Source organism: Salvelinus alpinus, chromosome 11 (genome assembly GCF_045679555.1).
Source record: "Salvelinus alpinus chromosome 11, SLU_Salpinus.1, whole genome shotgun sequence".
Lineage (NCBI taxonomy): Eukaryota > Metazoa > Chordata > Actinopteri > Salmoniformes > Salmonidae > Salvelinus > Salvelinus alpinus.
The window spans coordinates 18,137,726-18,163,311 of record NC_092096.1 but is presented as its reverse complement, the minus strand read 5'-3'; the positions used below and the strand labels follow the sequence as shown (position 1 = coordinate 18,163,311).

The 25,586-nt window shown below is 47.4% G+C and overlaps 1 protein-coding gene across 22 annotated transcripts in view; it reads right to left on the bottom strand.

The window, feature by feature from the left end:
• The window catches only part of nrcama (neuronal cell adhesion molecule a), a 158,165-nt gene that overhangs the window by 59,163 nt on the left and 73,416 nt on the right, over positions 1 to 25,586 (bottom strand). For all 22 annotated transcript variants that reach the window (XM_071331932.1, XM_071331931.1, XM_071331950.1 and 19 more), the window contains exon 2: positions 22,447 to 22,525. The gene's annotated coding sequence lies outside the window, so the exon portion shown is untranslated. The remainder of the gene's footprint in view (positions 1 to 22,446; positions 22,526 to 25,586) is intronic.

The following is a 25,586-nucleotide window of genomic DNA, read 5'->3' as shown; positions in this document are numbered from 1 at the left end:
TACATTGATATATAGGCCTGGAGGCTATCATAACCACTACAGACCTTATACTGTAGTCTTTATACCTGGAGACTATCATTACCACTACAGACCTTATACTGTAGTCTATATACCTGGAGGTTATCATTACCACTACATACCTTATACTGTAGTCTATATACCTGGAGACTATCATTACCACTACATACCTTATACTGTAGTCTATATACCTGGAGACTATCATTACCACTACAGACCTTATACTGTAGTCTATATACCTGGAGACTATCATTACCACTACATACCTTATACTGTAGTCTATATACCTGGAGACTATCATTACCACTACAGACCTTATACTGTAGTCTATATACCTGGAGGTTATCATTACCACTACAGACCTTATACTGTAGTCTATATACCTGGAGACTATCATTACCACTACAGACCTTATACTGTAGTCTATATACCTGGAGACTATCATTACCACTACATACCTTATACTGTAGTCTTTATACCTGGAGACTATCATAACCACTACAGACCTTATACTGTAGTCTATATACCTGGAGACTATCATTACCACTACATACCTTATACTGTAGTCTATATACCTGGAGACTATCATTACCACTACAGACCTTATACTGTAGTCTTTATACCTGGAGGCTATCATAACCACTACAGACCTTATACTGTAGTCTTTATACCTGGAGACTATCATAACCACTACAGACCTTATACTGTAGTCTATATACCTGGAGACTATCATAACCACTACAGACCTTATACTGTAGTCTATATACCTGGAGACTATCATTACCACTACAGACCTTATACTGTAGTCTTTATACCTGGAGACTATCATAACCACTACAGACCTTATACTGTAGTCTTTATACCTGGAGACTATCATTACCACTACAGACCTTATACTGTAGTCTATATACCTGGAGACTATCATTACCACTACAACCCCTGACCTTATACTTTAGCCTCACAGTCCCACATGCTCAACTGTCTATTTGGGTTTGTGTAATGTTTGTGTAATTTGGTGTCAACCCCCAAGCGTGCGCTTTGGGGATGCCGGCCTGGAGAAGGGAGGGAAGGGGGAGGGTTGTATAGAGGAGGGGAAGGGGGTCCGGCTGTCGTCTGTTCACCTTGGTCTGCCTCTCTCCCTCTCTCTTTCTCTCTCTCTCTCTGACCCATGTCACATCTCCAGGGAGGTGAGAATTAACAGCCCCCAGCCAGTAACACATCATAGGACAACACAACAGAACCCAGTCAGTAACACATCATAGGGCAACACAACAGAACCCAGTCAGTAACACATCATAGGACAACACAACAGAACCCAGTCAGTAACACATCATAGGGCAACACAACAGAACCCAGTCAGTAACACATCATAGGACAACACAACAGAACCCAGTCAGTAACACATCATAGGGCAACACAACAGAACCCAGTCAGTAACACATCATAGGGCAACACAACAGAACCCAGTCAGTAACACATCATAGGGCAACACAACAGAACCCAGTCAGTAACACATCATAGGACAACACAACAGAACCCAGTCAGTAACACATCATAGGACAACACAACAGATCCCAGTCAGTAACACATCATAGGGCAACATAACAGAACCCAGTCAGTAACACATCATAGGGCAACACAACAGAACCCAGTCAGTAACACATCATAGGACAACACAACAGAACCCAGTCAGTAACACATCGTAGGGCAACACAACAGAACCCAGTCAGAAACACATCATAGGGCAACACAACAGAACCCAGTCAGTAACATATCATAGGACAACACAACAGAACCCAGTCAGTAACACATCATAGGGGAACACAACAGAACCCAGTCAGTAACACATCATAGGGCAACACAACAGAACCCAGTCAGTAACACATCATAGGGCAACACAACAGCCCCCAGTCAGTAACACATCATAGGACAACACAACAGAACCCAGTCAGTAACACATCATAGGGCAACACAACAGAACCCAGTCAGTAACACATCATAGGGCAACACAACAGAACCCAGTCAGTAACACATCATAGGGCAACACAACAGAACCCAGTCAGTAACACATCATAGGACAACACAACAGAACCCAGTCAGTAACACATCATAGGGCAACACAACAGAACCCAGTCAGTAACACATCATAGGACAACACAACAGAACCAGGTCAGTAACACATCATAGGGCAACACAACAGAACCCAGTCAGTAACACATCATAGGGCAACACAACAGAACCCAGTCAGTAACACATCATAGGGCAACACAACAGAACCCAGTCAGTAACACATCATAGGACAACACAACAGAACCCAGTCAGTAACACATCATAGGGCAACACAACAGAACCCAGTCAGTAACACATCATAGGACAACACAACAGAACCCAGTCAGTAACACATCATAGGGCAACACAACAGAACCCAGTCAGTAACACATCATAGGGCAAGACAACAGAACCCAGTCAGTAACACATCATAGGGCAAGACAACAGAACCCAGTCAGTAACACATCATAGGACAACACAACAGAACCCAGTCAGTAACACATCATAGGGCAAGACAACAGAACCCAGTCAGTAACACATCATAGGGCAACACAACAGCCCCCAGTCAGTAACACATTATAGGACAACACAACAGAACCCAGTCAGTAACACATCATAGGGCAACACAACAGAACCCAGTCAGTAACACATCATAGGACAACACAACAGAACCCAGTCAGTAACACATCATAGGACAACACAACAGAACCCAGTCAGTAACACATCATAGGACAACACAACAGAACCCAGTCAGTAACACATCATAGGGCAACACAACAGAACCCAGTCAGTAACACATCATAGGGCAACACAACAGAACCCAGTCAGTAACACATCATAGGACAACACAACAGAACCCAGTCAGTAACACATCATAGGACAACACAACAGAACCCAGTCAGTAACACATCATAGGACAACACAACAGAACCCAGTCAGTAACACATCATAGGGCAACACAACAGAACCCAGTCAGTAACACATCATGGCCAGCAGCATACCACCCTGCATACCACTGCTGGCTTGCTTCTGAAGCTAAGCAGGGTTGGTCCTGGTCAGTCCCTGGATGGGAGACCAGGTGCTGCTGGAAGTGGTGTTGGAGGGCCAGTAGGAGGCACTCTTTCCTCTGGTCTAAACAAAGATCCCAATGCCCCAGGGCAGTGATTGGGGACACTGCTCTGTGTAGGGTGCCGTCTTTTGGATGGGACGTTAAACGGGTGTCCTGACTCTCTGAGGTCATTAAAGATCCCATGGCACTTATCGTAAGAGTAGGGGTGTTAACCCCGGTGTCCTGGCTAAATTCCCAATCTGGCCCTCAACCATCACGGTCACCTAATAATCCCCAGTTTACAATTGGCTCATTCATCCCCCTCCTCTCCCCTGTAACTATTCCCCAGGTCGTTGCTGCAAATGAGAACGTGTTCTCAGTCAACTTACCTGGTAAAATAACGGTAAAAAATAAAAAATAGGGCAACACAACAGAACCCAGTCAGTAACACATCATAGGGCAACACAACAGAACCCAGTCAGTAACACATCATAGGGCAACACAACAGAACCCAGTCAGTAACACATCATAGGGCAACACAACAGAACCCAGTCAGTAACACATCATAGGGCAACACAACAGAACCCAGTCAGTAACACATCATAGGGCAACACAACAGAACCCAGTCAGTAACACATCATAGGGCAACACAACAGAACCCAGTCAGTAACACATCATAGGGCAACACAACAGAACCCAGTCAGTAACACATCATAGGACAACACAACAGAACCCAGTCAGTAACACATCATAGGGCAACACAACAGAACCCAGTCAGTAACACATCATAGGGCAACACAACAGAACCCAGTCAGTAACACATCATAGGACAACACAACAGAACCCAGTCAGTAACACATCATAGGGCAACACAACAGAACCCAGTCAGTAACACATCATAGGGCAACACAACAGAACCCAGTCAGTAACACATCATAGGGCAACACAACAGACCCCAGTCAGTAACACATCATAGGGCAACACAACAGCCCCCAGTCAGTAACACATCATAGGGCAACACAACAGCCCCCAGTCAGTAACACATCATAGGGCAACACAACAGCCACCAGTCAGTAACACATCATAGGGCAACACAACAGAACCCAGTCTCCCCAATGACACGAGGACTTGACTTGAATGTCAGGATTTCCATATTTCAGAATCTAGAATTAATGCCACAGAGGGAAATATAAAAGCCTAAACCGCTGGGATGTTTGAAATGATCGTCTGTTGTTCAGACAGTGTTTCATCTCTTAACTGTAATTCATGTCTCCAGCACAATGTTTAATCAATCAGGGAAAGTTAACAAGATTATTCACATCAGATAAATGACCTAAGTGATGCCTTTATTAACCTAATATTAGTGTACTTTGAAAGTACAAAGTGTGTCCTTCAAACATGTTCAGTGAGTAAAAGCAGTTCAGGGGTCGATTGAGGTGAGGGTTGATGGCTGGTAGGCAGGTCATCTCTCTCTGACTCATCTCTCATCTCTCTCTGACTCCTCTCTCATCTCTCTCTGACTCATCTCTCATCTCTCTCTGACTGCTCTCTCTCTCCCTGGACTGAGCTGTGTTCCAATACTCATACTAACCACACTAACTGTACTATTTGTGATGTAAATTGAGTATGTAGTATGCTTATTGGTCATAGTGTGGATATAGTTAGTATGCCAAAAGTTCCTGGATGTCGTACTACATTCGCCAAAATTCGAAGTATACTAGCAGTGGACACTATTTCTGGTGCTTTTAGGGCCCATAATGCAAATCTTCAGAAAATGGGCGTGGCTTCACAACATTTTCAGATTTGAAGAAAATGGCGGAAAATACGCAGCTGAAGTCTGACAAGAGTGGATACAAATTCATTGCTTTAACTAATTATGACAAATGTTAAGAACATGTTGAGCCATGTAATAAAAAAGTCATGACTTTTCAAATAAGTTTTGTTACATGTTATGTTGGCTGACAATTGGTTTTGCTTCGCTAGCCTTACGAACCGCATAGCATATCATTACAACATTTGCTTGAATGTACCGGTATGTTTAACTAGCTACCTAACGTTAGTTGGCTACTAATACATCGAACTTGCCAGTAAATTAACTATCTGCTATCTAACTAACTGCCAAAGGTTTATTGACTTGATTATTCATGTCATTCTTAGCTTAGTTAAGTGGTATAGTTGTTGTTCGTTCTCAATGGACATTGATAATGAAGTCGTAAGATGTATAGCTAGTCATTTGTTATGCTAACAAGCTAGCAAGAAGTTGCATAGCAACAGCATCAACTTCAGGTAGACAGGCAAAGCGCTAGTACACTCAACTAAAAGGATACCGTTCGTTTACAGTATACTAAAATTAACTAATAGTATATGCTGTCGTACGTAGTATACAGAATGTTAGTATGGGTATTGGAACACAGCTCTGGTCTTTGGCTTTCTCCCTCTGACTGACTCAAAGGTCAGATGCCTGCCGGCTCCTCTCGCTCTCTATCTCAGATGTAGGCCACCATACTGTCTGGGCCTAGGGTTCTGTCTGGGGTACTGGCTAACAGATGTAGGCCACCATACTGTCTGGGCCTAGGGTTCTGTCTGGGGTACTGGCTAACAGACGTAGGCTGGGCCTACTCCTAACGACAACTAACTGAAGATACATCACTATCTACTCCTAATGACAACTAACTGAAGATACATCACTATCTACTCCTAATGACAACTAACTGAAGATACATCACTATCTACTCCTAATGACAACTAACTGAAGATACATCACTATCTACCTAACAACTAACTGAAGATACATCACTATCTACTCCTAATGGAAACTTTTTTTTACAATTGTTTTATTTAACCTTTATTTAACTAGGCAAGTCAGTTATGAACAAATTCTTATTTACATTGACGGCCTACCCCGGCCAAACAACCCGGACGACGCTGGGCCAATTGTGCGCAGCCCTATGGGACTCCCAATCACAGCTGGTTGTGATACAGCCTGAAATCGAACCAGGGTCTGTAGTGACGCCTCTAGCACTGAGATGCAGTGCCTTAGACTGCTGAGCCACTCGGGAGCCCCAACTTTTGTGAGGTTTCCAAGGTTTCTGACACCTTAAGACATATACATTCCTCCATTTAGTTCAGCCATTAATTCCCCATAGTGTAGACCGGTCCGTGTGTTGTTCTGTAGGAGAGGCACAGTGTGGAGATGATTGATGCGATTACAATATGAACTGAGGCCTGTTATTACAGAGCAGCATGGAGGACTCAAAGGAAACGAGTACTGTACTGTACTCACAAAAACGTTTCATTCATGTGTGTACACATCAAGGACATCTTGCTGCCTTTTATTTGGCCCTGCAAGCAATTCCTGTGTGAATAAATAGTGAATGAACAGTGGGCCACTTGGACACCATATTAAAAAAGCCTTTTAGTTCTGTCTCCACTCTGGCCAACTCACTAGGTCCTGAGAGCTAAAATAAAACTATTCACTGATGATAAACAAACACAATTACTTAGTTTTTGTTAATATGACTATGACACGTGTGTGTATGTGTTTATGCGGACGTTCATTGTCTTCCAGCCCATTCTGTATGGCGAGCACTAAGCAGCCGGATTGAGACAGTGGCTGTCACTACGTTAAGAACACTGCTTGTGTGTTGGTCTGTATGGGAGCTTTAAAAACGCCATGATGTGTCCATATGGATGTATGGAGGCCCCTTCTCACACTCCCCTTGGTCTCCCACTCTGTTTGTTCAGGCCTCCATTCACATGCTAATGCCCTGCCCACTGCAGCAGAGTCCACGGAGACTGGTCTGACACACACAGAGGAGAGGAGAGCCACACTGGTGTCACAGGGTGGAAGGTCTATTGATTGTTCTCATGTGTGAGTGTCAGCCGCACGCACATGCATGAGGAGGTGCGGACGTATGCACACACACAGTCACATTAAATACACACACACACACACACACACACACACACACACACACACACACACACACACACACACACACACACACACACACACACACACACACACACACACACACACACACACACACACACACGCACACGCACACACACACGCACACACACACACACACACGTCTGCACACATGCACGTATGCATTCACACACATGACACAATGCCAAGCATGTGTACCAACTGTGAGACTCTGACTTCAGTTCTCATTCAATTTGACCCATAGTATATCATATTGGGAGAGTTTGAACACTAAGAACTGTCTTTGATGGGAAATGTTGTCAATTTTCTGCCCAGTGACACTGTGGGTAACTGAGACCTCAGGGTCAAGAGCTTGGGAGTGAGCCAGAGTGCCACTTTCAAAATCACTACGCCGTGTCCATGGCAACGCTCTCTGGTCTATGAGTTCCTACTCTGTTACCAAGTGAACCTCCTCTATTGAACAGTAGCCAAGGAGAGGAGACACAAAGAGACACTAACATAGTCATCTTTATGACAACTCAGAGGGAATTCAGTCTAAATACAGCTCTCAAACACTCTGCTCTCAGTGAGACAGCTGGAGTTGGTTTAGACACTGAAGCAGCACCACTTGACTGAGTCAAAGAAGGCCATGCATGCTAGTCTGAATGTGAGGAGCGCTGCATTAGCTACTTTAGGCTACAGCACGGCATAACGTGTCACTTCTTCAGGCCTAACGCTTTGCCAGTTGCTGTATAAAGAAAAGAGAAGGGGTAACATTTCTTAAGTAATCCACTGGGAAATATGCCGCTATTCACACAGCGATCACTGGCGTATAAAGTGAAGTATTATTTACAGACACTCATTTGTTCTGCAGACAATAGATGTAGAAAGTTACACTTTCCTTCACATCAGAGTAAAAAGAGACAGTTTAAGCCTCATGGAAAATGTTCAAGTATGAAAATATGCCGGTAAGCAAACACCTTACATTGATTGACTAACTCCTGCAGATGTAAGGCTGTATTGTCAAACGTATTATAAACTTTCCTCTGGACGTACAAGGTGAGTAAAGATATGCTGGTTTTACTGATCGGATCTCTCATGGTACTGTATGTTGTTTCAATTTGTATCCACACAGAAAAAACCATGGCAACAAATGACACCAACACACACACACAGACTACACAAACACCTCTTGTTAGGAAACCAAGCCTCACAGTGCAAAAGCTCACAGTCTCCTTGTTGAACTGGGCCTCTGACCGGATTGTGATCATAGCGTGGCTTTGTGCCCCAGTTCAAATAAATGACCTCAGCCCTTTCACTCACACACAGCCTGCCTATTGATGGCTGGATGGGGTCAGTCATTCTAGAAGCATCCACACAATCCTCTGGTCTTTCTCTACGGGGATCTGTCTCTGTTCTGTGGGGCTTTGGGATAGTGCTGATGGTCAGCACACGGCCACACGGGCCTCCCCACAGACCTATTGTGAAACCATGTTGTTGACGTGCTGGTTCCACTGAAACTGCAAGGGTGGAGGGATGGAGGGGTGGAGAGGGTGGAGGGGTGGAGAGGGGAGAGGGGGTAGTGGGATGGAGAGGGTAGAGAGGGTGGAGGGGGTAGTGGGATGGAGAGGGTGGAGAGGGTGGAGGGGGTAGTGGGATGGAGAGGGTGGAGAGGGTGGAGGGGTAGTGGGATGGGGAGGGTGGAGGGGTAGAGGGATGGGGAGGGTGGAGGGGTAGGAGGGATGGAAGGAGGGGTGGAGGGGTAGAGGGATGGGGAGGGTGGAGGGAAGGAGGGGTGGAGGGGTGGAGGGGGTAGTGGGATGGAGGGGTGGAGGGGTGGAGGGGGTAGTGGGATGGAGGGGTGGAGAGGTGGAGGGGTAGTGGGATGGGGAGGGTGGAGGGTGGAGGGGTAGAGGGATGGGGAGGGTGGAGGGGTAGGAGGGATGGAGGAGGGTGGAGGGGGTAGTGGGATGGAGGGGTGGAGGGGTGGAGGGGGTAGTGGGATGGAGGGGTGGAGAGGTGGAGGGGTAGTGGGATGGGGAGGGTGGAGGGGTGGAGGGGTAGAGGGATGGGGAGGGTGGAGGGAAGGAGGGGTGGAGGGGTGGAGAGGTGGGTGGATGGAGGGGTGGAGAGGTCGGGAGGGTGGAGGGAAGGAGGGGTGGAGGGGTAGAGGGATGGGGAGGGTGGAGGGAAGGAGGGGTGGAGGGGTGGAGAGGTGGGTGGATGGATGGAGGTAGGTGTGGAGGGGTAGAGGGATGGGGAGGGTGGATGGATGGAGGGGTGGGGGGGTAGAGGGATGGGGAGGGTGAAGGGAAGGAGGGGTGGAGGGGTAGAGGGATGGGGAGGGTGGGTGGAGGTAGGTGTGGATGGGTAGAGGGATGGGGAGGGTGGAGGGAAGGAGGGGTGGAGGGGAGAGGGATGGGGAGGGGGAGGGTGGAGGGAAGGAGGGGTGGAGGGATGGGGAGGGTGGATGGAGGTAGGTGTAGAGGGGTAGAGGGATGGGGAGGGTGGAGTGAAGGAGGTGTAGAGGGGTAGAGGGATGGGGAGGGTGGGTGGAGGTAGGTGTGGAGGGGTAGAGGGATGGGGAGGGTGGGGAGGGAAGGAGGGGTGGAGGGGTAGAGGGATGGGGAGGGTGGATGGATGGAGGTAGGTGTGGAGGGGTAGAGGGATGGGGAGGGTGGATGGATGGAGGGGTGGAGTGGTAGAGGGATGGGGAGGGTGGATGGATCTAGGTGTGGAGGGGTAGAGGGATGGGGAGGGTGGATGGATGGAGGGGTGGAGGGGTAGAGGGATGGGGAGGGTGGAGGAGGGGTGGAGGGGTAGAGGGATGGGGAGGGTGGATGGTGGGTGTGGAGGGGTAGAGGGATGGGGAGGGTGGATGGAGGTAGGTGTGGAGGGGTAGAGGGATGGGGAGGGTGGAGGGAAGGAGGGGTGGAGGGGTAGAGGGTTGGGGAGGGTGGATGGAGGTAGGTGTGGAGGGGAGAGGGATGGGGATGGGGAGGGTGGAGGGAAGGAGGGGTGGAGGGATGGGGAGGGTGGATGGAGGTAGGTGTGGAGGGGAGAGGGATGGGGATGAGGAGGGTGGAGGGAAGGAGGGGTAGAGGGATGGGGAGGGTGGAGTGAAGGAGGTGTGGAGGGGTAGAGGGATGGGGAGGGTGGAGGGAAGGAGGGGTGGAGGGGTAGAGGTTCCTCCCCACCCAGTCAGGACATTGGTTCCTCCCCACCCAGTCAGGACATTGGTTCCTCTCCATCCAATCAGTATGCATGTGGGAAACCTAACAAGCCAGAGGGATCTATTCTTCACTTCCTCCCTAACACATACAATTATATTCAGGTAGAGGCTAGAGACTGGAGGTTGGAGGCTAGAGGTTGGAGGCTGGAGGATGGAGGCTAGAGCCTGGAGGCTAGAGCCTGGAGGCTAGAGACTAGAGGTTGGAGGCTGGAGGCTAGAGACTAGAGGTTGGAGGCTAGAGACTGGAGGCTGGAGGTTGGAGGCTAGAGCCCGGAGACTGGAGGCTAGAGACTGGAGGCTAGAGCCTGGAGGCTAGAGACTAGAGGTTGGAGGCTGGAGGCTAGAGACTAGAGGTTGGAGGCTAGAGACTGGAGGCTGGAGGTTGGAGGCTAGAGCCCGGAGACTGGAGGCTGGAGGCTAGAGACTGGAGGCTGGAGGTTGGAGGCTAGAGCCCGGAGGCTGGAGGCTGGAGGCTAGAGACTGGAGGCTAGAGGCTGGAGGCTGGAGGCTAGAGACTGGAGGCTAGAGCCCGGAGACTGGAGGCTGGAGGCTAGAGCCCGGAGGCTAGAGCCCGGAGACTGGAGGCTGGAGGCTAGAGACTGGAGGCTAGAGGTTAGAGGCTGGAGGCTAGAGTCTGGAGGCTGGAGGCTAGAGGCTGGAGGCTAGAGGTTAGAGGCTGGAGGCTAGAGTCTGGAGGCTGGAGGCTAGAGGCTGGAGGCTGGAGGCTGGAGGCTGGAGGCTGGAGGCTAGAGACTGGAGGCTGGAGGCTAGAGTCTGGAGGCTGGAGGCTAGAGGCTGGAGCCTGGAGGCTGGAGGCTGGAGGCTGGAGGCTGGAGGCTAGAGGTTGGAGGCTAGAGGCTAGAGACTGGAGGCTGGAGGCTGGAGCCTGGAGGGGTTGTTAGCTATATCCAGTGCTTAAAATCCCCTTTATAATAACGCATTGAATGTATATCATCACCTTTGCATACTGGCATAAAGCAGTAGAGTACAGGGTTCTTGTAGAAGTTGCATACATGGGAGAAAATCCCATTTTCCCAGAATGTGCAGCCTAGGGTCCAGGAAAAAATGTAGCCTTTTTATAAACACTTTTCATGCAATTCTACATCATTTTAGATGACTGGTGTCACGCCCTGACCTTAGAGATCCTTTTTATGTCTCTATTTGGCTTGGTCAGGGTGTGATTTGGGGTGAGTATTCTATGTTCTATTATTAGTATTTCTATGTTTTGGCCGGGTAGGGTTCTCAATCAGGGACAGCTGTCTATCGTTGTCTCGGATTGAGAACCTTACTTAGGTAGCCCTTTTTCCCACCTCTCTTTGTGGTAAGTTGACTTTGTTTATGGCACATAGCCTTTAACTTCACGGTTTGTTTTGTAGTGTTTATTGTTTTTGTCGGCATTTCCAATAATAAAGGAATATGTACCTCCCCACGCTGCACCTTGGTCCTCTTCCTTCAACAGCCGTGACAACTGGAGGCCTTAGCATCATCTTTTTTAGTACCTCACAAACGATGGAAATGACAGGATACTTTGACACTGACAAACAGAGAACAATAAAAACGAACTTGTCTTGAATCCATCAATAGCCTACAGTAGGTCTAGGTGTGTGGAGACACATATTGTACAATATGAGGAGGAAATTATAGTCCTAAAAAATCTTTCCAGTTTCACTGATTCACCCAATGATGAACATTGGTCTATACAGGCTACAATGTTGAGCAAACCATAAACACGGTCCGGCCCAACACAAATCAATTCTTACAATATCAGACACTCTTTCACATTAGGCAACGTTTTTTATGGGGCAGGAGAATAACAGAGGAGGTAACTGTAATTAACTCTGAATGAGTTGATGATCATTTTTACATTGTGAAGAAATAAAGAATGTCATGCCAAGAGAGGGACCGGATCCTGGCAAATGGGTTCCGGAACAAAACTGTCCAAAATTGAGAGGTGCTGGATAATGTTCCGGCAGGATCCGGCACAAATTAAGCACTGGCTATATCACTTCCCCTCCGCTGCTCCTGAAAAGCAGCAGTAGTCCAACCTCCAGCCCTACAGGCACCGAGAGAGAGGAACAAACCTCCTGTTAGAGAGTGAGGAAGTAGGATGGGCTCCTTCCTAATCACTACATAGACTGGGACATCATCACACACCCACTAACCTCAGTGGAGGAGAGTTACCAGTTAGGCCTAATACATTGCATTCTATTTTCAAATAGCACATCAAAAATAGCTTGATGGTGGGGTGTGCTGAATTTATGTCCAGGATTCAGACCTGGGTTCAAATACTATTTGAAATGATTTCAAATACTTTATCTGGGCTTCTTACCCTCTGCAGTGAGAAGGCTCCTACCCTCTGCAGTGAGAAGGCTCCTACCCTCTGCAGTGAGAAGCCTCCTACCCTCTGCAGTGAGAAGGCTCCTACCCTCTGCATTGAGAAGGCTCCTACCCTCTGCAGTGAGAAGCCTCCTACCCTCTGCAGTGAGAAGCCTCCTACCCTCTGCAGTGAGAAGCCTCCTACCCTCTGCAGTGAGAAGCCTCCTACCCTCTGCAGTGAGAAGCCTCCTACCCTCTGCAGTGAGAAGGCTCCTACCCTCTGCAGTGAGAAGCCTCCTACACTCTGTAGTGAGAAGGTTCCTACCCTCTGCAGTGAGAAGGCTCCTACCCTCTGCAGTGAGAAGGCTCCTACCCTCTGCAGTGAGAAGGCTCCTACCCTCTGCAGTGAGAAGGTTCCTACCCTCTGCATTGAGAAGGCTCCTACCCTCTGCAGTGAGAAGGTTCCTACCCTCTGCAGTGAGAAGGCTCCTACCTTCTGCAGTGAGAAGGTTCCTACCCTCTGCAGTGAGAAGCCTCCTACCCTCTGCAGTGAGAAGGCTCCTACCCTCTGCAGTGAGAAGGCTCCTACCCTCTGCAGTGAGAAGCCTCCTACCCTCTGCAGTGAGAAGGCTCCTACCCTCTGCAGTGAGAAGGCTCCTACCCTCTGCAGTGAGAAGCCTCCTACCCTCTGCAGTGCTAGGTGATGAGTCACAGTATCAGTGGGTGTTTGCTGCATGGTGCTACACTGGACTATGATGGGGCATGTGTGTAACAGTCCAGGTATCGAACCCCGGTCATCTGTTTAAAAATATATGTATATATTTCACCTTTATTTAACCAGGTAGGCCAGTTGAGAACAAGTTCTCATTTACAACTGCGACCTGGCCAAGATAGAGCAAAGCAGTTCGACACATACAACAACACAGAGTTACACATGGAATAAACAAACATACAATCAATAATACAGTAGAAAATTCTATATACAGCATGTGCAAATGAGGTAGGATAAGAGAGGTAAGGCAATAAATAGGCCATGGTGGCAAATTAATTACAATATAGCAATTAAACACTGGAATAGTAGGATGTGCAGAAGATGAATGTGCAAGTTGAGATACTGGGGTGAAAAGGAGCAAGATAAATAAATTAAAAATACAGTATGGGGATGAGGTAGATTGGATGGGCTATTTACAGATGAGCTATGTACAGGTGCAGTGATCTGTGAGCTGCTCTGACAGCTGGTGCTTAAAACTAGCGAGGGAAGTAAGAGTCTCCAGCTTCAGAGATTTTTGCAGTTCGTTCCAGTCATTGGCAGCAGAGAACTGGAAGGAGAGGCGGCCAAAGGAAGAATTGGCTTTGGGGATGACCAGTGAGATATACCTGCTGGAGCGCGTGCTACGGGTGGGTGCTGCTATGGTGACCAGTGAGCTGAGAATATATATATTTTTTAAACCTTTATTTAACTAGGCAAGTCAGTTAAGAACAAATTCTTATTTAAGGCGGGGCTTTACTTAGCAGGGTCTTGCAGATGACCTGGAGCCAGTGGATTTGGCGACGAGTATGAAGCGAGGGCCAGCCAACGAGAGCATACAGGTCGCAGTGGTGGGTAGTATATGGGGCTTTGGTGACAAAACGGATGGCACTGTGATAGACTGCATCCAATTTGTTGAGTAGATTGTTGGAGGCTATTTTCTCTGTGTGCCTCACAACCATGTTAGACCATGTTATCCCTCTGAGCTAAAGCCTACATATATCTATTAAAAGCTCAGTCTAGGTTAGGCTTCATGTGAACGTACAATAGTTCACCAAAGATGTAACAGCCTCCATGAGGAGAAACAAGACAGAGAGATATTGGATGGAGTATACTGCAGTGGTCTCTCACCTCTCATAAGAGAAGACAGCAGGTCTTCCTTCACACATACTGTACACAGGCACACACACAAACACACACACAACCACACACACACACGCACACAGGCAGCAGGTCTGTTCTCACCAGGTGAGAAGACAATGTGATTACCCAGCATGCATTGGAGGAGGCACTATGAGGGAGAGTGGAAACATGGCAGGTCTGAGATCCACTTCCCATCAGGTCACAGAGCCTAGATCACACAGACACACACACAGACACACACACACGCACACACTAACACACTCTAACACACACACACACACACACACACACACACACACACACACACAGAGAGAATGCTGGAGGAGAGCTTGTCAGATGCGCCATAGTATTATGTAACAAAGTACAATATTATCTGAATCCAGTAGTGTCCGTACTGTTTCCTACCAATCTTACAATCTATTCAGCATTTATTACAATACAAGCTGCTTACTGGCCAGTAATGACTAGAGAGGTAAAGTGACTGTACACCTCGTAGTATAGATATGAATGGACTATTAGTGCTTAATAATATAATTATCATTAGAGGGATGGAGGGGATTACTGTGTGGGGATTGGGACCTCTCTTCTCTCCAGCCCCCCTCTCAGGGTCTATCCCCTGATTCTCCTCTATCCTCGATTTCTGCCAGGGATTGACCCTGATTCCCCCCTCCACCTACTCACCCACCTCCACATCCACCTCCACCCACCTCCCCCTTTCCCTCACCATATCCTAACCCACCTCCACCCCCTCACCCAACTCCCCCCCACCTCCTGCCCCTGCACCCCCCTCACCCCACCCTCAGACTACTAATCTGCCTGATGAACAGATGGAGGGATGAAGGATAGGGGGATGCCAATTCACACTCGTCCTCCCAGCCATCCTCCTGTCCATTCATCCTTACCATCCCAGCAGAGAGAGAGAGAGAATTTTTTATTTATTTATTTTACCGTTATTTTACCAGGTAAGTTGACTGAGAACACGTTCTCATTTGCAGCAACGACCTGGGGAATAGTTACAGGGGAGAGGAGGGGGATGAATGAGCCAATTGTAAACTGGGGATTATTAGGTGACCGTGATGGTTGAAGGCCAGATTGGGAATTTAGCCAGGACACCGGGGTTAACACCCCTACTCTTACGATAAGTGCCATGGGATCTTTAATGACCTCAGAGAGTCAGGACACCCGTTTAACGTCCCATCCGAAAGACGGCACCCTACACAGAGCAGTGTCCCCAATCACTGCTCTGGGGCATTGGGATCTTTGTTTAGACCAGAGGAAAGAGTGCCTCCTACTGGCCCTCCAACACCACTTCCAGCAGCACCTGGTCTCCCATCCAGGGACTGACCAGGACCAACCCTGCTTAGCTTCAGAAGCAAGCCAGCAGTGGTATGCAGGGTGGTATGCTGCTGGCGAGTGGGGGATGTGTCAGGTGGGACTGGGGATAGTGGACAAGGTCTTTATGTGGAACGACCAGTGATAGCAGCATTTAGCATGTTATTACTGTAACCATAAAGGTCTAACAGCTTTGCTCTGAAGGTCTCTCTCACACACACACACACACACACACACACACAGTGGAAGGTGGGTTACTGGTGCCATAGTAACTCATGTCGTTGTTAAACACAGTGTCACGCTCCGAGGCTCTGAGGCCACGTGTAGGCTATCTGTTCATCATTACCTTCCAGTGGAATGCCACTGCATATCAATGAAATCCAATGAGATCTACCCAGATTGGCCACCAGAATGTATAGCCACCGATCAATATAACACAAAGCAGTTAAGAGAGAATGTATATTGATCTTGATTTGGAAACCTGCAGAGAAAAGATGGTGCTAAACAGAAACAGATTTCTTAGTGTGTATTTGTTGACATCAATGTAAGTGAGACACTGACAGCTCGGAATAAAGTGTTACGTTATTTCAGGGAATTCACCATTTCTGCTTTTAAAAAGATCAATAACTCAATAAAACACGACTAGTGAAAGTACTTAGTGACAACTGCTGATGCTCTTTAAAACACAGACTATTAGTCCCCGACTGTAACGATACTCTAAATCCTCCTCCTCCTCAGACGAGGAGAGGAGAGAGGGATCTGAAGACCAATGTGCAGCGAGGTATGATGACATGATTTATTTAAGACACGACAAAACAACGAAGACAGAAAACGAACTATACTTGAATAAACTACAAAACAAATAAACGATGAAAACAGACCTGGACACGAACTTACATATAACGTGAAGAACGCACGAACAGGTACACGACTACAAACAAACGCTACAGTCCCGTGTGGCACGAACATACATACAGACACAGGAGACAACCACCCACAACGAACACTGTGAAACAACCTACCTAAATATGACTCTCAATTAGAGGAACGCCAAACACCTGCCTCTAATTGAGAGCCATACCAGGCAACCCTTAAACCAACATAGAAACAGACAACATAGAATGCCCACCCAAACTCACATCCTGACCAACTAACACATACAACAAACTAACAGAAATAGGTCAGGAACGTGACACCGACAACATGACTCCACAACAGACTGAACTATGGTCCATGATTAAAAGCTATTTTTGGGACTTAATTTTTCCTCCAAACCACTGTGCCCTTTAAGAGAAAGGGAATTGGTGCGTACGCTGTAACATCATAACATTGAAATGGCCACTGTAGCCTGAGGAGTGGGCCTTCACTGGTGTGTATTGACTAACTAGACCAGATTCACATCAAAGGCATACACTGTGTTTACATTTACATTTAAGTCATTTAGCAGACGCTCTTATCCAGAGCGACTTACAAATTGGTGCATTCACCTTATGATATCCAGTGGAACAACCACTTTACAATAGTGCATCTAACTCTTTTAAGGGGGAGGGGGGGGTTAGTAGGATTACTTTATCCTATCCTAGGTATTCCTTAAAGAGGTGGGGTTTCAGGTGTCTCCGGAAGGTGGTGATTGACTCCGCTGACCTGGCGTCGTGAGGGAGTTTGTTCCACCATTGGGGTGCCAGAGCAGCGAACAGTTTTGACTGGGCTGAGCGGGAACTGTACTTCCTCAGAGGTAGGGAGGCGAGCAGGCCAGAGGTGGATGAACGCAGTGCCCTTGTTTGGGTGTAGGGCCTGATCAGAGCCTGAAGGTACGGAGGTGCCGTTCCCCTCACAGCTCCGTAGGCAAGCACCATGGTCTTGTAGCGGATGCGAGCTTCAACTGGAAGCCAGTGGAGAGAGCGGAGGAGCGGGGTGACGTGAGAGAACTTGGGAAGGTTGAACACCAGACGGGCTGCGGCGTTCTGGATGAGTTGTAGGGGTTTAATGGCACAGGCAGGGAGCCCAGCCAACAGCGAGTTGCAGTAATCCAGACGGGAGATGACAAGTGCCTGGATTAGGACCTGCGCCGCTTCCTGTGTGAGGCAGGGTCGTACTCTGCGAATGTTGTAGAGCATGAACCTACAGGAACGGGTCACCGCCTTGATGTGAGTTGAGAACGACAGGGTGTTGTCCAGGATCACGCCAAGGTTCTTAGCGCTCTGGGAGGAGGACACAATGGAGTTGTCAACCGTGATGGCGAGATCATGGAACGGGCAGTCCTTCCCCGGGAGGAAGAGCAGCTCCGTCTTGCCGAGGTTCAGCTTGAGGTGGTGATCCGTCATCCACACTGATATGTTTGCCAGACATGCAGAGATGCGATTCGCCACCTGGTTATCAGAGGGGGGAAAGGAGAAGATTAATTGTGTGTCGTCTGCATAGCAATGATAGGAGAGGCCATGTGAGGATATGACAGAGCCAAGTGACTTGGTGTATAGCGAGAATAGGAGAGGGCCTAGAACAGAGCCCTGGGGGACACCAGTGGTGAGAGCACGTTGTGCGGAGACAGATTCTCGCCACGCCACCTGGTAGGAGCGACCTGTCAGGTAGGACGCAATCCAAGCGTGGGCCGCGCCGGAGATGCCCAGCTCGGAGAGGGTGGAGAGGAGGATCTGATGGTTCACAGTATCAAAGGCAGCCGATAGGTCTAGAAGGATGAGAGCAGAGGAGAGAGAGTTAGCTTTAGCAGTGCGGAGCGCCTCCGTGACACAGAGAAGAGCAGTCTCAGTTGAATGACTAGTCTTGAAACCTGACTGATTTGGATCAAGAAGGTCATTCTGAGAGAGATAGCAGGAGAGCTGGCCAAGGACGGCACGTTCAAGAGTTTTGGAGAGAAAAGAAAGAAGGGATACTGGTCTGTAGTTGTTGACATCGGAGGGATCGAGTGTAGGTTTTTTCAGAAGGGGTGCAACTCTCGCTCTCTTGAAGACGGAAGGGACGTAGCCAGCGGTCAAGGATGAGTTGATGAGCGAGGTGAGGTAAGGGAGAAGGTCTCCGGAAATGGTCTGGAGAAGAGAGGAGGGGATAGGGTCAGGCGGGCAGGTTGTTGGGCGGCCGGCCGTCACAAGACGCGAGATTTCATCTGGAGAGAGAGGGGAGAAAGAGGTCAAAGCACAGGGTAGGGCAGTGTGAGCAGAACCAGTGGTGTCGTTTGACTTAGCAAACGAGGATCGGATGTCGTCGACCTTCTTTTCAAAATGGTTGACGAAGTCATCCGCAGAGAGGGAGGAGGGGGGAGGAGGGGGAGGAGGATTCAGGAGGGAGGAGAAGGTGGCAAAGAGCTTCCTAGGGTTAGAGGCAGATGCTTGGAATTTAGAGTGGTAGAAAGTGGCTTTAGCAGCAGAGACAGAAGAGGAGAATGTAGAGAGGAGGGAGTGAAAGGATGCCAGGTCCGCAGGGAGGCGAGTTTTCCTCCATTTCCGCTCGGCTGCCCGGAGCCCTGTTCTGTGAGCTCGCAGTGAGCCGTCGAGCCACGGAGCAGGAGGGGAGGACCGAGCCGGCCTGGAGGATAGGGGACATAGAGAGTCAAAGGATGCAGAAAGGGAGGAGAGGAGGGTTGAGGAGGCAGAATCAGGAGATAGGTTGGAGAAGGTTTGAGCAGAGGGAAGAGATGATAGGATGGAAGAGGAGAGAGTAGCGGGGGAGAGAGAGCGAAGGTTGGGACGGCGCAATACCATCCGAGTAGGGGCAGTGTGGGAAGTGTTAGATGAGAGCGAGAGGGAAAAGGATACAAGGTAGTGGTCGGAGACTTGGAGGGGAGTTGCAGTGAGATTAGTGGAAGAACAGCATCTAGTAAAGATGAGGTCAAGCGTATTGCCTGCCTTGTGAGTAGGGGGGGAAGGTGAGAGGGTGAGGTCAAAAGAGGAGAGGAGTGGAAAGAAGGAGGCAGAGAGGAATGAGTCAAAGGTAGACGTGGGGAGGTTAAAGTCACCCAGAACTGTGAGAGGTGAGCCATCCTCAGGAAAGGAACTTATCAGGGCGTCAAGCTCATTGATGAACTCTCCAAGGGAACCTGGAGGGCGATAAATTATAAGGATGTTAAGCTTGAAAGGGCTGGTAACTGTGACAGCATGGAATTCAAAGGAGGCGACAGACAGATGGGTCAGGGGAGAAAGAGAGAATGTCCACTTGGGAGAGATGAGGATCCCAGTGCCACCGCCCCGCTGACCAGAAGCTCTCGGGGTGTGCGAGAACACGTGGGCAGACGAGGCGAGAGCAGTAGGAGTAGCAGTGTTGTCAGTGGTAATCCATGTTTCCGTCAGTGCCAAGAAGTCGAGGCTGAAATGAACTCTGCCTTGTTGGCCGCAGATCGGCAGTTCCAGAGGCTGCCGGAGACCTGGAACTCCACGTGGGTCGTGCGCGCTGGAACCACCAGGTTAGAATGGCAGCGGCCACGCGGTGTGAAGCGTTTGTATGGTCTGTGCAGAGAGGAGAGAAGAGGGATAGACAGACACATAGTTGACAGGCTACAGAAGAGGCTACGCTAATGCAAAGGAGATTAGAATGACAAGTGGACTACACGTCTCGAATGTTCAGGAAGTTAAGCTTACGTTGCAAAAGTAAAATAAAATCTTATTGACTAAAATGATATAGTACTGCTGGCGGTGAAGTAGGCTGGCTAGCAGTGGCTGCGTTGTTGACTTTGTTTGAACGTGTAGCTGGCTAGGTAACCTCTAACTGGCTAGGTAACCTCGACAATTTCTCAAAACTACACAATTATCTTGGATACAAGGACAGCAAAGACAACTATGTAGCTAGCTAACACTACGCTAATCAAGTCGTTCCGTTGTAATGTAAGTTGTAATGTGAGTTTCTACAGTGCTGCTATTCGGTAGAAGTTGGCTAGCTAGCAGTGTTAGCTAGCAGTGTTGACTAGGTAGGAGACGGCAGCGCAGCGCGGCGGACGAAAATAGCTGGCTAGTTAACCGAATAATTACTCTAACCAACTCTAAGCTACACAATTATCTTAGATACAAAGATAGCAAAGACAACTATGTAGCCAGCTAACACTACACTAATCAAGTCGTTCCGTTGTAATGTAATCGTTTCTCCAGTGCTGCTATGCTGCTATTCGGTGGCTAGCTGGCTAGCTAGCAGTGTTGACTACGTTACGTTACGAAAATAGCTGGCTAGTTAACCGAATAATTACTCTAACCAACTCTAAGCTACACAATTATCTTAGATACAAAGATAGCAAAGACAACTATGTAGCCAGCTAACACTACACTAATCAAGTCGTTCCGTTGTAATGTAATCGTTTCTCCAGTGCTGCTATGCTGCTATGCTGTTATTCGGTGGCTAGCTGGCTAGCTAGCAGTGTTGACTACGTTACATTACGTTCGGACGAAAATAGCTGGCTAGCGAACCTCAATAACTACACAATTATCTTTGATACAAAGACGGCTATGTAGCTAGCTAAGATCAAACAAATCAAACCGTTGTACTGTAATGAAAATGAAAATGGTAAAACTACCTGTGGAGCGAAGCGGAATTGCGACTGCACGCTCCAAACCGGAAGTTACCAAGGTTTGTTTCAAGAACTTGTGTTATACTGTAAGTTCATTGGTATCTGATTCTGTTCCCTGTGGTGAACACAGACAGACACACACACACACACACACACACACACACACACACACACACACACACACACACACACACACACACACACACACACACACACACACACACACACACACACACACACACACACACACACACACAGTATGGATTCACCCTGCAGGGTTCCTTCTCTGGCTGAGTCCATGGCCACTGATGATGGACAGATGGTTTTACATAGCACTCTTCCTTTCTGAGAGTGAGGCAACTGGCACTGAATCCAGACACTGTATGTTCATACACTGAGTGGACAAAACATTAAGATTAACATGCTATTTAAATGACATAGACTGACCAGGTGACTCCAGGTGAAAGATATGATCCCTTATTGATGTCACTTGATCCACTTCAATCAGTGTAGATGAAGGGGAGGAGACAGGTTCATTAAAGAAGGATTTGTAATCCTTGAGACAATTGAGACATGGACTGTGTATGTGTGTCATTCAGAGTGTGAATGGGCAAGACAAAATATTGAAGTGCCTCTGAACAGAGTATGGTAGTAGGTGCCAGGCACACTGGTTTGTTTCAAGAACTGCAATGCTGCTGGGTTTTTCACGCTCAACAGTTTCCTGTGTGTATCAAGAATGGTCCACCACCCAAAGGACATCCAGCCAACTTGACACAACTGTGGTAAGCATTGGAGTCAACATGGGTAAGCATCCCTGTGGAACGCTTTCGACACCTTGTATAGTCCATTCCCCAACGAATTGAGGCTGTTCTGAGGGCAAAACGGGGGGATGGGGGGTGCAACTCAATATTAGGAAGGTGTTCTTAATGTTTGGTATACTCAGTGTATTTGCCAGTAGTTAGGTAAGTCCAGTACATACTGTACTGTCGTTTGACAGCGCTGAGAGTGACATATGAAAGTGTAAATATAAATATATTAAACAAATAAATGTTAAGGAACATATTGATTCTCCAACAAATATAATCACTTTCAGCGATGCCAGATACTTAAAGGTTGCTCTTACCTATGGGGATCCAATCAAAGGGGTTTGTCCTCCAGTTGGATATATCCACACACTCTGACTGCTGAGAAGGACTTCAGACCTGCAACACAAATGAATGAACGTTAGACACAAGCTTGGCCATCCCACCGTAATGCATCTGTCCTGACATAAAGGAAGAACTAGGAGAAGGGAAATGGCACAGAGGAATGTAAGAAATGCCGTAGTGTGAGGTAGTAAGGGTTGTAAAATGTACAGGGGTATCTAGTTCACATCGCATTTGTTCTGCATGCCCTAGAAATCAACTTTTTACAGATGTGGGATCTTAATTTGAGCCAGTTTGCTACAGCAGGAAAATAATCCTGCAGCAACAGGAAATGTGAATTATTATGTGGATTCTAATTAATTGTAGAGGTTGATACATTTTTTAATGAGAGCAAATCAAGTTTCATATTTAAAAGAGGAAATGTAAAACTTTAAAAGCCTTTTAAAACTCAAATACACGACACATGTTGTATATTTCCTGTTGTGCAGGAAAATTCTCAGCAACTAAAGAGTCATCAAATAAAGATCCTACATCTGTACGTGCAATAATTTCTTTCACCTCGGTGAAAAAAGGACAAAAAATATAACTTAAAAGGAACTTATTATTAGTTATTTCATCAAAACAGAAAAAGAAAGAGATACTCCAAAGGCATAAAGAGAAGACAACATATAGGACAGAGTGTGTGTCTTATTATGGTAAAATATCTAGAAAAATACACACACACTTCATGACTATGAATACCTTATCATAACTACCAGTGAAACAAGACATTATTTTCCCATTTCTGAGAAAGAACATGACAGATAACAAGCGTTTATAACCAGATAGTTTTCTAAACATAAAACAAGGACATTATAACTGTAGTTCGCTCATTCAGTAACTATTCAAAGTAACCTATAAATCTGGCCCTTTTTAACTCTCTGTTTGATTAAATCACATCAGACAAGCCATCTACCCTTCTCCTGATATGCGTCCTGAATAGCACCCTATTCCCTACATAGCGCACTACTTTGGTATAGGGTGCCATTTGGGACGCATTCCTCCCCATGAAGCAATCAGCAGCAGCTGCTCTCAGGCAGGCAGCAGAGAAAAGCTAACACACTCCAACTACACAGGCCTGACCCCAAGCCCTACACAGTTACTATGGAGACCGAGAGAGAGAGAGACAGAGAAAGAGAGAGAGAGAGAAAGAAAGAAAGAGAGAGAGTGAGAGACAGAGAGAGGGGGGGGGAGAGATGGAGCGAGAGAGAGAGGCAGAGAGAGCGAGAGAGAGACAGGGGGGGGGCAGGGGGAGAGATGGAGAGATGGAGAGAGGGAGAGAGAGAGAGAGAGAGAGAGAGAGAGAGAGAGAGAGAGAGAGAGAGAGAGAGAGAGAGAGAGAGAGAGAGAGGCAGAGAGAGGGTGGAGGAGGAGAGATGAGGAAGCGAGAGCAGGAGAGAGAGAGAAGCCGGCATATAAAACATAAAAGCATTGTGAGCGGGAATCAGTGAAAGAGAATGTATTATTTAGTGTTAAATCTAAAACCGCTTCATCATCACAGAGCGGGAAGAGAGGAGAGGAGAAAGGTACCGTAGGTACATATGAATGCTTTATGGGAAATGCACACACACACAGAGAGCCTCCACACAGCTTCCACATCTCCTCTGCTCTAGGACTGTACTGAGGCCTGAGGACACGTACGCACACACACACACAATATATAATTATATATCAGCACAACGTCATATAGGGCCATTAACACAAGACTGTTCATTCCTCTTTGGCTAGAGGTGAGGTGTGTGAGCAATTTCCAAACGCCTGAAGGTACCACGTTCATCTGTACAAACAATAGTACGCAAGTATAAACACCATGGGACCACACAGCCGTCATACCTCTCAGGAAGGAGACGCGTTCTGTCTCCTAGAGATGAACATACTTTGGTGCGAAAAGTGCAAATCAATCCCAGAACAACAGCAAAGGACCTTGTGAAGATGCTGGAGGAAATAGGTACAAAAGTATCTATATCCACAGTAAAACGAGTCCTATATTGAGATAACCTGAAAGGCCGCTCAGCAAGGAAGAAGCCACTGCTCCAAAACCGCCATAAAAAAGCCAGACTACGGTTTGCAACTGCACATGGGGACAAAGATCGTACTTTTTGGGGAAATGTCCTCTGGTCTGATGAAACGAAAACAGAACTGTTTGGCCATAATGACCATTGTTATGTTTGGAGGAAAAAGGGGAAGGCTTGCAAGCCGAAGAACTCCATCCCAACCGTGAAGCACGGAGGTGGCAGCATCATGTTGTGGGGGTGCTTTGCTGTAGGAGGGCTGGTGCACTTCACAAAATAAATGGCATCATGTGGGATGGACAATTATGTGGATATATTGAAGCAACATCTCAAGACATCAGTCAGGAAGTTAAAGCTTGGTTGCAAATGGGACTTCCAAATGGACAATGACCCCAAGCATACTTGGACAACAAAGTCAAGGTATTGGAGTGGCCATCACAAAGCCCTGACCTCAGTCCGATAGAAAATGTGTGGGCAGAACTGAAAAAGCGTGTGCGAGCAAGGAGGCCTATAAACCTGACTCAGTTACACCAGCTCTGTCAGGAGGAATGGGCCAAAATTCACCCAACTTATTGTGGGAAGCTTGTGGAAGGCTACCCAAAACGTTTGACCCAAGTTAAACAATTTAAAGGCAATACTACCAAATACTAATTGAGTGTATGTAAACTTCTGACCCACTGGGAATGTGATGAAAGAAATAAAAGCTGAAATAAATTATTCTCTCTACTATTATTATTTCACATTCTTAAAATAAAGTGGCGATCAGTTAGGACCTAAAACAGGGAATTTTTACTGGGATTAAATGTCAGGAATTGTGAAAAACTGAGTTTAAATGTATTTGGCTAAGGTGTATGTAAACTTCCGACTTCAACTGTATATATATTTAACAAGGAAAGTAAGAACAAATTCTTATTTACAATGATGGCCTACACCGGCCAAACCCGGACGATGCTTGGCAAATTGTGCGCCGCCCTATGGGACTCCCAATCACGTCCGATTGTGACACAGCCTGGATTCGAACCAGGGTGTCTGTAGTGACGCCTCAGGCACTGAGATGCAGTCCGTTA